Below are 14,098 nucleotides of genomic sequence, written 5' to 3' on the forward strand. Positions count from 1 at the left end.
CGATAGCACCACCTACTGGAACCATGCCAAAAACCACCATATCTTCATTGCGTTTGATCTTCCTATCCCCACCCTCTTTAATTTTTTGCACTTGCATGTTGTTATTATTCCGCTACCCCATCTCTAGATATGCATTTGTAGAAAGTACTGGTTGTAACTTAACTAGTGCTAAACTCTGCCTAACTATCAAGAAAACTAGAAAGTGCACCTTTGCCTTGTTAAGTGTCTATTCACACCCCCCCGCCTCTAGGGGCCATCTCCTCGATCCTAAATTGGTATCAGAGTTTTGGTTTAATCACCATTGGAGGAAGATGGATGTGTCTACTTTGGGGGGTCTTAGATGTAGAGTGCTCATTCTCAATGGAGAGTACTATAACTTTTGGAGAGATGAAATGCTTGATATCTTTGATGAATTTAATTTGAGCAAGTATATTCATAGCCCCTATGTGCCTCCTATAGATCCCTTGCACCCCACTAATGAAGAGGTAATTGACATGCTTCATAATCTTCAAGCCATAAATCTTATCATTAGATGATTACCTAAAGTTGCGCCTGTTCGTATGCAAAACTTTGAGTGCGCATATACTTTATGGAAAGATTTAGAAAAATGCTATCCTAATTATTCTCTAAAGAATCTTGATGAGATTCTTCATAAAACCATTGCTTTTCGTAAGATGAAGCCTAGTGATCCAAAATTTGATGATTGTCTCTTTAAACTTCGTGATCTCATGCGTGCTAAAGGTGATCTTAGAACCAGTCAATATCATTATAGAAGCCATTCGAATTCACTCGCTTGAACAATGTCGTGATCATCATGGAACTAATGAATTCGTTGCCCTAGGTGATGATCATACACCAATTGATGATGACAATATTGAACATGGCTATTTTGATGAGGGTGAAGAATTCGACATCGAATATGAGAAGACTATGACGAATCTTAGTCTCATGGAAAATCTTCGAGATTACATGTCCGGAGGAAAGGAATGGGTTCTCGATAGCGGATGCACCGGGCACATAACCGGAGATAGAGACATGTTTCGTGATCTTGCTAAAAATGATGGTCCACATAAGTATATGACTTTTGGAGACAACTCCAAGAGTAAGTTACTTGGCTTTAGTAAGATGGCCATATCCAATGATAGCTCCATTCAAAATTTCATGCTTGTTGAATCGTTTGGCTACAATCTTTTATACATGTCTAGACTTGCTAACTATGATTTCAAAGTTTGTCGGTGTGGCGGCGACAACAACATCACTTTGTAGGTTTGTCCTGTAGCCTCCTCCCCGTTACATCGGTGCGGCCTTCGTTGCTAGCGGGAGGCACATGAGCTCTTTGAAGGTTGGAATCTTGGGTTTGTGATCTTTTGATTGCGTCGTTTTTGATAGTTTCCTTTCCAGCGCATTGGCTCAGTAGGGCCTTGACTTTGATGACTTTTTGCCTGCCATCAACAACGTCTGGCTAGCCGTTGATGAGTGTGGGAGGAAGACAACATCGATTTCCATCAGGACCGATATGCATTTTTTTAATGTTCATAAGAATAACCCTGTAAAGGTTGGTTGACTTTAATGTATGACCTTTGGCATTTTTGTGTACAAAATAATTGTTATAAAGATTGGCTTACCACAAAGTGGCTTATACTATATTTTGAAATGGAGTAGTTGTTTTCAACTTCAGCCATAGGTGCCATGAGCCCATGATTAGGCCTTGTACAATGGAAGATGCTTAGGGAGGTGCTTAGAAAAATAAACCGAGTTTTATGAAGCACCGGTGCCTATTTCTACCGGAGAGACGCTTAGTTAAGCGTCTATCCTGTACAAATAAGCACCGGTGTTAAGAATAACGTGGTTTATTTCTCTAAGCACCTTCCCTAAGCATCTTGCATTGTACAAGGCCTTAGTGGGACTATCCATTAGGCTCCGACGCCCGTCCGCCTCAAAGGAATATGCTCAGTCGGGTTTGCAGAACATAATATCTCCCCTAATTTTATTCTAACAAACAAGTATCGTACTTTTAGCAACAGGATCGCACGAGGCGATCTAGGGAGGCGAGAGGGTTCCCTTGCGCGCCGCCGGTGGCGACGCCGGTTCCCTCTATCTCCGTCGGCCGCTCCGGCGGCGGGAGGGAGGGGGAACCTCGGGTCTATTCGCTAGGTGGGTGTGTGGTAGGGTTAGGGTTGAGGGAGACGCTGCCGAGGCCGTTGCGGTGGTGTCGCGTCGGAATAAGTTTCTCCTGGCTCTGTTTGCGGTCAGGCGAGGCTGCTGCCTTCGTCTAGGAGCCAGCGGGGTGGGGGATCCCCGGATCTCATCGAGGTCATGGGCTATGGTGGCTGGAGGTCCATCAACACTAGCCGTTTGGGTCCTCAGATGGGCGATGGATGCAGGGAGACGAAGACCCTTCTTCTTCCTTGTCGGTATGATTTGCTACTGTTGTTCTTCTCCTTCCTCTGCACTGATGCTGGTGAGAGATCCTGCTTTGTTCGGACGGATGGCCCGGCCGCGGTGCTGGACCGGTCGGATGACTTGAGTTCTCTTCCTTCCGGAAGGAATACTTTTCGCGGTACTCAAAGCCAAAGATGGCGACGGCTATTGTAGGTGTGTTGGATTGATGTCCATGCCCTCTCAGTGCTGGTGTCAAGAAAGGAGGAAGCAGCGTGGCAGCAATTGTACCGTGATCGAATAGATTGGAAGTTTCCTCGCAAAAAAAAAGAGTCCTTTACTCCTTTTTTTTTGTGAAAACTGTACTTAAAAGATTATAACCCTTGTCTCCCACTCCGCATAAGAACGGTTAGCATTCTCAAGTTCCCTGGTATTTCGTCCCCCCATACAAAATGTCAACGCGATGATGCGAAGCTTGCTGCATGTGAACGGGTCGCCTGGCTTTATGTGCAGATGATGCGAAGCTTGCTGCAATCTCAAGCACTTCCAGCTTATTATTATCTTGCTGAATCTGCACGCATGGTAACGCTTCTTTTAGCGCCGTATCAAGAGGTCCAAAGTTTGATCGCGTCAGAATCACGCGCACGAAAAGGGGGGGAAGAACCACTTGCAGGAGATGCCATGCAGACGAGAGCATCTTTCGTCGACTGGTAGGGTAGATGGGCAGATATACATTGTGATCAGTGATTCAGCGGGCTCCTAGAAATGTGTACACTGAATAATCCCACAGGTCAAAATCTCTCTACATCATCACCAATGAGGTGCAACTTTGTCAAACCGACTGCCGGGACATCAGTAGGTCAGCTTGTGATCAAGAGAAACAACCCTATCCTTGTCAACGCCGGTATACGACGAGGGAGCTGACGTCGCTGGCTCACAGGACCGTTTGGGCAGCAGGTTTTTTTTTAACACTGAACAGGGGAAATACGCTTTGGTTCCTGGGTGTATATATATACACCTCATATGAGAAAAAATAAATAAAATGAAAGCAAAAAGGTTTAGAAGTTTTTTAGAATAAACTTGACTTTCTTTTGCTCTAGTATGTAAATTTTCAGGAATAAAAAATCAGCGTTGACTTCATGGCAAAAAATAATAATTGCTATTATAGGTTACTATTCACACTATTTTGGCTGAAACCTTTATTTTTCTCTAAAAGAAGTCAACGGGGGATTTTATTTTTGTGGAATGTTTCTACAAACAATGGAAGGTTAAGTTTATTTTAAAAATATTTTTAGAATTTTTAATTTTTTATTTAATTATTAATTTTTTTCATATAAGGTGCATATACATCCATAGACCAAAAGTTCTTCTCCGACTGGACAGTTGGTTTGTATCTGGACCTTCATGTTATATGGGTATTATTTACTACAGTAAACTACTCCCTCAGTCCGAAATAAGTTGTCTCAACTTTGTATTAGGTTTAGTATAAAATTATACTAAGTTTGAGACACTTATTTTTAAAACGGAGGAGTATTTCCTTCCTGTAAACCTGCAATATACGTTCACTGGCGTACACACATTCACCCGTGGACAGTGTGATCGGGCGAACGGACGAAGACACTTCAACGGGAAAGGGAAGAAGATGCATATGATATATGCACAAAAACTAGGGGTTGACCTGACCATACCATGCCAACTGATCTCCCCATTTCCCACCGCCGTCAGCAGTTTAATTAACGGAAACATTAACGCTCACACGTGTGGGCGTTCTCCAACTCGCCCACACGCGTTAATCGTTGTCCAATGCCTTTTGCATGAATCTTGACACGAAAATGTGAATTTGGTGTGCCACATAGGATGGGGCTGGTGTGTGGGCATTGGAGAGTTTGCCCACACGCTCGCACCATGCTGTTTGCCAGCTGCGCTGTGTGGGCGAACTAGTTTTTGCCCACACAGTCAGCCACATACTTCATGCGTGTGCGGGCGAACTATTTTTTGCCCACACACACTCCTATGTTGTGGATGGCAACTGCAGTTAAGCGAACGTGGCAACTAGGTAAACCCACATGGCAACTGTGATTTTTTGCTAGATGGCAACTGCAGTTGCGCGTACGTGGCAACCAGATAAATAAACATGGCAACTGTGATTAACAATACATGACAACTATGGTTGGACCATACGTGACAACTAGAAAAACACACATGGCAACTGTTGTTTGACCATATGTGGCAAGTAGTTAATCACACACGGCAACTACGGTTTAATTACACGCGGCAACTACCGTAATTTAGACATGGCAACTATATAGTTAACCAAAACAGATAGAGTTGCCATGCTTTTACAACTACATTTATCATTCCGCATAACTACATCTGCCAACCAGGATGGCAACTAAATCGTCATCCCATGTACCTAAGGTAGCTGCGTCAGGACGTGTGGGCATTTTTGCTTCGTGCCACACATGCGCTTGTTGGCGTGTGGCACGAAGTAGCCGCGCCCACACGTGTGGGCAATTCTAATGTCCGCCCACACACAGCTCGCAGCTCGTGTTGGCTGCCTCCTGCTCACACCACACATGGTGTGTGGGCGCATGTCAAATATACCACACTGTGTGGCAGTTATCGGGGTCCTTAATTAAACCGTCAGCAACTCTCATGCGGCCATTAATCGGTGGGCAGTCCATTCCATCCGTTTCTGCCTGATGATTAGTAAAAGCATCATGTCATTCAGTTTTTCACCAAGACTCGGCAGATGCATACTGACTTCCAAGCCAAAGTCGATCTGCATATCAAACGGGCACTGACGCCGCTAGCTCACAAGACCATCTACTTTTGTTTTTCTCCAGCAATCTCTCTTTCCCTCCTGTGCGTAGATGGGAGGACGGCCAGGATTTCTGGATGGTGCGATCCGATGGACAAACAAGGTTGATCACTGCAATGGATTGGAAGAAAAAAAGATGCATAACAGAGACTAGTTTTTGACTCCTTGAACCAGCAACTCATCCTAGACAGTGTCCACCATCTAGACGTTCTCTGCTAAGATTAAATGAAGCGAGGCTCTCTTGCAAAAGAAACATATGCAGTCAAACAGGGCACCACCTGGACCCGGTTTGCATTCAACATAGCCAAGTCCTGGCCTGATTTCCAGTCCTGGTGATAACACATAGACACAACAGTCTTCTGACCAACCATGACAGTTTCACTACGTCAACCAACTTGAATGCAACTGCTTTTGGTGAGTCGCACCGATCAACCAACGCAACCAGATCTCCTGCAAAAGGACCAAAACATAGGAACTGACAATGTAGTGATAACAGGCCACGCAGGACCACCCTTACATTACGACAGAGCGATCATCCTAGTTGCCATCATCGGTGGTGGAAGCTGCAGGGCGCAGTGCGGCAGGAGGAGGGAGCAGCGACCGCGGATCCTTCTGGAAACTGAAACCTGCACGGAGCATAACGGTGCGCAATAAGCTCGGTACCAAGATGGCAAGGTGTTCTCAGTTGACATACACGGGAGGAGAATAGCTTGCCTAACACACTATAATTTCTTTATCAACAAGGACTTCAGCCTTGTGAGGGATGGACAGCAACAGCGGAAACAAGAAGGCAAATGCAGTTTGTCTTTGCTAGATGCACACGGAACGCTACATTCTAGGATTATATCCCCTATCAGCCGGAGATTCTCAATCAAACTGAATCTATCAGCTGGCACAACAGCAAAAGTAAACTGCATTTTATTAAGACAAAACAACTACTATCTTCATAAGTAAATAAACAGTGCAAAGAGAAGAAAACCGACACAACTGATTTTGCATGGATGATACTAAATTATAGGAAGAATGATGATGTTTCCTAGCTTATGTAGTCCAAGCAGCATTTACAGAGTAACTAAATTTGTTGGGATTTAACGGACATTCTGAACCCCACCAGCGAGGAATCCAATCAATATTGAAGGATAATGGGTACTGAACATGAATCGATTTGTAAAGCTGATGTGTAGTTACAGCAGATGTGCTAGGACAAAATAGGATGATTGCTCAAACATATGAAGCATGAAGAATGACAACAGCTAACTTACAGCATGAGGGTGATGATCGAGCCTTGATGCTAATGTGATCACGAAGTATGCCACAAGTCCTCAAGATATTCACAATTTTGTGAATTTCCTCATGAACCTCATCAGATTCAATGTTGACAACCTTTAGGTGCGCACACACGAATGATTGATCTATTGTTTCTTGGGCCGCCGTTGCTCTTGTGAGGCTCTACATGATAGAAAACATTCAGTATGACAATAGCACATATATGACAATACCTTATACACAGAATATACCTTCGTATTACCAAGCTGAAGAGTGAGCATCTCAAGAATTGGAGAGTGTTGCAGAATGCAAGCTAGGTCAATAGCTGTGAACCACTCATTGAGTAACAGAGTCTTTAATTTGCTGAAAATTGGGCACCATTCTAAATCCCATCTGTAGATAAACTGCGCAGATTGCAAATGAACAAAAAAGAAGTCTCAGACTCAAGACAAAATAATTTTACTTTGTAGGAACTTCAGGTTGATACTTCTTATTTTGAAAGTAACTACAAAAAGACAAAACTTCACCTCAAGCACCGGAAATATCAATCTATCCAATTAATACGCTACATCTTATAAATCGTTAACTGGAGAGCCATTGGTATAGATAAAACTACTGAACTGTGGTAAATAATGAAAAAAAGCAAGCTGCTTATATGCAGGTCTAACGATGGATATCACAAAAGAAACTGGAGGTGGAAAATGGCACTGAGGGTAAAAAGGTAGTAGTGCAAACGTACATTTACAGGGTCAGCTGTCAAAATCAACTCCAAATTAACAGCATTGGACAAACCATTGAGAAGCACACCCCCCTCTGTAGGATAATTATTACAACAACATTCAAATCCACAACCCCTTTGCGCACTGCTACACAAATCGTAACATGAATCGTCAAGCCCAACAGAGGCTGTCACTAGAAATGGCATGTCCTCGAGGAAAGGGGTCGCACCACAAAAATCAGCAACTAGCAGTGAGATAAGGTCCGGGGCAAAAATCCGAATGCGGAAATCCACAGGGATCAGACATGAATCGGAGATGCAGAGATGCTTTAGTGATTTGGATGATATCTTCCGTGCACAAATGTTACAATTTTGCATCTTTAGTTCCTCTAAGATTGGGCAGCCAGAGAAATTCAGAGCGGAACATTTTAGGTTAACCCCATGAAAGTTTATGGTCTTCAAATGATGGGAGATGAAAGGCACGTCGAATACTGGTGGATCAATGACATGAAAGTTCACAGTGCTGAGTATGAGCTCCTTAACTTGGCACTTGAGAGCGAACTCGATCAACAGCTTAGCGTTCGTGTATAGCCACTTGCCATACACCGCATAATCATCAGGGCATGTAATTATGTCGCACTTTACGAGAGGTGACTTTCCGCGGAGTTGGATGATGAGCTTCACCAACCGCCGGAACAGTTCGCAGTCGTCAACATTGAAGTGCAGGCTGGTGGTGCGCCTCGAGAGGCCGCGCCAACGGGTGTCCAGCACGCAGGTCTGCAGGGCGTCGTCCGAGGGCAGAAAGGATAGCACATGGCTGAGGAGGTCGCCAAAGTGATCCCTGTCGCTGGCAGCAGCAATGGCGCGCATTCGTCGAACAGGTTGTCGAAAACCCTTGTGCAGGAGGGGAAAGAGATAAGCATCACAAAATCGGTAGAAACCCTAGGTCGAATGTAGCATCACCAAATCGTTGAATCGCTTCTCTCTATGCAAGGAAAAAGGGAATCGAGCACCAATCGATGAAAAAGATGTATGTTTTGCCTCACCTCAACTCGCCGGCGACCGCAAGCACTCTCGTCCTTTGCGCCGCAGGACGCAGGTGAAGGGGAGTTCCGGAGAAGATGAAGAATGGTCGCCTCCACGCAGCAGCACAGCGCCGTCGCAGGCTTCGCCCTCAGTTGTGCTTTCTCAAGCGGCGGCGACTCCAGTGAAGGGAGAGACGAACAGGGAAGCAGAGGAGGCTGTGCCGCTCACTCCCCACTCCCCAGTCGCAATGGGTCAGGGTGGCACGTGTCCACCTAGCACCTGACGTGTGAGGCCTATGCTGAACCGGCCGTGTTTTTTATTCTTTAAAAATTAAATCTACTCTCTAAATAGATATACAATACAATATTTCTTTTCTATTTTCAATTTCCCTTAACCCTTCCTTAAAAATATCCAAGAACCGTCACATAAGACACGATCTTAGGTGATAGAAAAAGTGGTAGCTGTCAAGATTTTATTTTTGTGACGGCACTTCAATGTCGATAGGGTGACGGCCGAAAACTGTCACCAAATCATTTTCGGTGACATAAATCGATTTTATGTAACACAAGGCCTTTTAAACTGCATGTTTGCGGACACTCTTAAGTGGACAAATTTAAGCGTCTTAACATGAGCTCGGTTCTTTTTTTTAGGGAAAGCCAAGCTTTTATAACTTAACGGACTCAGGTAAATCACCCGAAACACGAACATCCACTTGGAATGGTACACAAGTGTTCCAGCTTTTGCTGTCATTAGGCAAACATAAATGACTTAACTTAGCTAGTTCATGAGATACATAATTGGCACTTCGGCGACATAAAGCAACACTTTGCTTTGAGAACCACAACTTGAGCTGAAATTTGCAATCCTCTATAACAGCAGCATACGGCGAGGAGTCAGCTCTAGTGAAATTGAGGGCTTCTTGCAATAACTTGGAGTCTGCCTCAAACACCACACGAAGAGCCCCAACGTCAGCTGATGTAGCTATGGCTTCATTCATTGCTATGACCTCGGCCCCAGACGGGTCTGTGACCTGATCCCTCTTTCCTGCTCGAGACAGCATAACATCCCCGGCTTCATCCCGGATTACTATTCCGCGTGAAACAAAGGAATCTCCATGCGTGTAGGCTCTGTCCAAATTAACTTTAATCATTCCAGACATTGGCGGCTGCCACTTACCCTGAGCCTCCTTTTTTGGACTTTGTTTGAAACAGCTGCAAGTACTCCATTTTTAATTAACGCAGTAGGTCCTTTGAAGTGCATGTTTTCAGGCACTCTCAACTCTCAAGTGAGACAAATGAAGACCACATCAATAATCAATAAGCTAAAGGAATTGGCTTTTTTTTAAAAGGAGGATGACCCCCGGCCTCTGCATCTGGGCGATGCATACGGCCACTTTATTAATTATTCTCACAAGACCTTACAAAGTAATACCACAGTAAGACTAAAGCCGCCGTCTAAGCAACAAACTGTCGCTACACCTATCCAGTTGATGAAGGGGCGCAGATAGCCTGGGCCTAATACCAAACAGACATCGCAGCCAAACCTAACATCTAAGACCTGAGGACCCATCCAGGACGCCTGTCGGGTATGGATCTCGCCGGTCCGGCATGCTCTCAGAGGCCGCCGCCGCCAACTGCCACCGCTCCATCTTTAGAATTGTACTGATGCATCAACCTTGGTCGGTCTAGCTATCGTCGACGCCACCACGGCGCCCAACGACACCTCCTTCCTGCGCGCAAACAACTGTGAACATCGTGGTCGCCACTGATACACCTCAGCACCATGCTGCCAAGTGCCACCAGCCGACACAACTTGAAGTCTTTGGAAAATCTGTCGTGCATAGGACCCGCCGACCAGGCATGACAAAGCGTAGCACCTGTCGGTCAGGCATGACTTGACATCTCCACCGAAGCTCCGTGCAAGACGAAGCCGCTCCACCTCCTGCCTCTGACTTCGAGCGCTGCTCCACAAATGATGCTCCTAAGAGAGAAATGACACCGCAGTGCCGCCATCTTCTGATCTGGAACACTAGATCCTAGGGTGTCCCCCAGAGCAGCACGAGTGGGTCGACAGTAGTTACATGACAATGCCTCCATCAAGGTACCGGTGTAGAACGCCGCCATCGCCTGCCAACGGCTCGGTTTTCACCGGCAACCATGTCTCCCCAACTCGCAGCCGGGACTAGATGATGGATCTCGAGATCCGATCACCAAGCCTCTGGCCGTCCATCTTTGACGACGAAGATGACCACCACCATTGGCCAACGAGACGACGCGAGATGAAGTAGGGCGCTGCCAGCGTGCGTCCTGGCCAGCACCACCGGCGCTAGGCCCGTCCCAGACCACGCCTCATGGCCGAGGGCAACGGCAAGCGCTGCCATGACGAGGACGCAGACCGTAAGCCTAGAACCGGCCCACCCGCGCGCCGCCACGTTGCCACCACCAAGCGACATTCAGGGGCAGCCCCTCCGCCGTGAGATATGCCGCCTCACGGGCAGCAGGCGCCAGCCCCCGGCGGAACACCGCCGCGCGCCACCGGCCGCAGCAAGATCTGCGCGAGAACGGCGAGTACGCCTCGCCACCACCTTCCCTGGGGACCCGCGGGCTTCCCTGGTGTCCCCTCCGGCGGCGGCGAAGCGGGGGAGGAGCGGGGAGGGGCAGCTGGCGGCACGGTTAGGGTTAGGGGCGGGGAGGGGAGGGGTGGCCAGAGTTTAGAGAATATTTGCGAGACAATCCTAAAGGAGTTGGATTAAAAATTAGAAAAAATGTGGTGGGTTGCCACTTGCGATTAAAATGATGGGAGGGATCTTGCGTAAAAGAGGGGAGCTACGGCGTAATTAGGAGCAGATTTTGAATAATTTCAAATGGTCAATTACTAAAGGGCCCCAAGCGCTCAACTATGCAGTATACTTGAGCTATAAAGATATGCCTCCTTTTCTCAAGTGGTCCTTTCTATACTACTCTCTTCTTCCTAAAATAGAAAGTTTAGTTTATATAAAGTTGTTTCCATGTGGATTAGCGAAGGATTTATTCATGGGAACTCTAATGGTTTATAGGGATTGGGGGAAAATTACTACAAGGAGCTGATATCTAGGAATCTTATAAAGCCAGATAAATCCTATGTTACTCAACCGTGTTGCAACATGCATGATGTTGTTCGCTCATTTGCTCAGTATATGACTAAAGACGAAGCACTCGTAGCTCACGACAGAGACACCGACATTCTAGCTAAACTTCACTCATAAAAGTTTCTTCAGTTTTCTATAGAAGCAAACATATTGCAATCAAGTGAACTTGATTGGAAATCTTTATAGGAGCAACAGTCAGTGATGAAGCATGGGGATTCATTGGCTATCTTTTCTAGTCCACAGACTCTACATAAAATCAGTAGATGTGGTTCATTTGGTTGAATCATTGCATAAACTCAAGCACTTGAGGTATCTGATGTTAGTAATCAGTGATATATCTTTACTTCCAAGGAACATTGGCAAGGTGAAGTTATTACAATTTCTTGATGTGTAAATTTGGCTAGTCTTGCTGGTACCATTGTGAAGCTTGGAATATGAGGCTACTTTATCTTCCCAACATTTGCATGATACCTGAGGGCTTGATGTCTAACAAGTATGAGGAAAGTAGTTGGGTTTTGAGCACACATGGATGGTGATTGGTGTAGTTTTGTCGAGTTGGAGACTCTTTCCCCAACTCAGAATGCTATAATTAGATCAACTTGAGAATGTATATGTTGCCTCATCGGCTGCTAACACTAGACTCAATAATAAGATGCATTTAACCAACCTATTGTTATACTGCACTAGTAGACTAGGAGATGATGGGTTGGGCAAGGAGAAAGGTGTCTCTCAGGAATAGCATCGATGAATCGAGAAGGTGTTCGATGAGCTCTGGCCTCTGCCTAGTGTAGAAAATCTTTAAGGTTGATGCATATTTTGGCTGGCAACTTCCGAGTTTGATGATGTCCACGTCAATGGTGCACCTCAACAACTTGAAGTATCTATCGTTTTCTAACATGGCTTGTTGCACAAAATTTTCCTGATGGCTTGTGTCAGCTCTCCTGCCTGCAGTTGCTTCAGGTAAATGGCACTCCATGCATCAGGCACGTTGGAAATGGATTCTTACAGGCGGTGGCGGCTCCATTTTCGAGGTTAAATGAGATGGCCTTATTAGAAACTGCAATGGGACGACTGGGAGTGGGAGGAGGAAGTATAAGCCATGCCCCCATTGGAGGAGCTTGTTGTCAACAAATTCAAACTAAGGCATGTTCTGACGGGCCTTTCCTCAAATGCAAGGGCTTTGAAAATATTATAAATAGAATATGCCCAGCACCTGAGCTACCTTGAGAGTTTTCCTTCTGTTGTTGAGCTTACAGTGATTGGAAGCCCCTACCTGGAGAGGATCACCAACTTCCTGAATCCGCATAAACTTACAAGCACCAATTTCCCAAAGTTGATGGTGCTGGAGAGTATTCCTACACTCAAGAGGTTGGTCCTAGAGCATTACATCATGGGAAATCTCTCAGAATACATGCTAGATGTAAAACCAAGTCATTTCGAGCTGTTCCGCGGGCTATGGTTGCTCACTTCGCTAGTCACAGGACAATATGGCCTTGAGTGGGATAAGTTCAGCCACATGGAGCATGTGAAGGCATATGTACCTAACGGAGACAACCAAAGGAAATGGTTCTGTGATGTACACAAGAACAAAGAACTTTAAGTTGGATTCAAATATTAGTTGCTCTTCCATATATGGAGGTACCCATATTAAAAAGAATCATGCTTTGTCTTATTTGCACTCCAACTCGTCCAGTTTAAAAGTTTTATTCCATTATCTCCTCTGTTTCACATGATTTTGTCATTTCAGTTGAGATATAAACATGATTGTTCAGTTGTTCTAGCAGCTTATGTTTTAGTCACAACACTACCTATCAGTGTGTTTCTTTTTAAATGGCTACTTCCTAATTTAGTTGCACTTCCTCATATATGTTATGAAGTATTCGTCTTATTACTCGTTCTGCTAGTAAAAACCTTGCAAATTAGAGATTATGCAACCAGTGTTGTATTTGTCTTGCCATGTAGAAACCTTACACTAGTAGAAAAGGGGGCAATGGTCCAGGCCAGGTCAGCCCATTAGTCCCGGTTCAATCCAGAACCGGGACCGATGGGGGCATTGGACCCGGTTCGTGAGCCCCGGGGGCCGGCCGGGCCACGTGGGCCATTGGTCCCGGTTCGTCTGGACCTTTTGGTCCCGGTTGGTGGGACGAACCGGGACCAATGGTCCTCGCTCCTGACCTACCACTATTGGTCCCGGTTGGAGGCATGAACCGGGACCAAAGGCCACCCATTAGTCCCGATTCATACCACCAACCGATACTAAAGGGTTGCTCCTCGTTGCGGCCAGAGTTTAGTCCCACCTCGCCAACCGAAGGGGGCTCACACCGGTTTATAAGCCCCTCCCTCTCTGCCTTGTTGAGCTCCTCTCAAAATGAAAATAGATGCCCTTATACAAGGAATTTGACCTAAATTCATACTAAATTTCTCTGAAGTTAGTAGAAATTTATTATGAATTTAGGTTGAATTTTCTCTATAGGCGCATCTATGCTCATTTTTTAGTAAAGTTAATCACAACTATTTTTTCTTCTATTTATTTCTTAGTAGTTTTTTATATAGTTTTTTTTCTTTTCTCCTATATTTATTTTTTCTATTTATTTTTGAGTTGTAATAAGTCATTAAAAATAAAAAAAGATTTTAGTAGAGTTAATCGCAACTATTTTTTCTTCTATTTATTTCGGAGTAGTTTTTTATATAGTTTTTTTCTTTTCTGCTATATTTATTTTTTTCTATTTATTTCTGTGTGGTAATAAGTCATTAAAAATAA

At 45.1% G+C, this 14,098-nt stretch overlaps 1 pseudogene; it reads left to right on the plus strand.

Annotated features, from left to right (window-relative positions):
- Positions 1-8,312: 8,312 nt before the first annotated feature.
- The window catches only part of LOC119321494, a 10,822-nt pseudogene continuing 5,036 nt past the window's right edge, over positions 8,313-14,098 (plus strand).

This window comes from Triticum dicoccoides, chromosome 6B, assembly GCF_002162155.2.
Source record: "Triticum dicoccoides isolate Atlit2015 ecotype Zavitan chromosome 6B, WEW_v2.0, whole genome shotgun sequence".
Classification (NCBI taxonomy): domain Eukaryota; kingdom Viridiplantae; phylum Streptophyta; class Magnoliopsida; order Poales; family Poaceae; genus Triticum; species Triticum dicoccoides.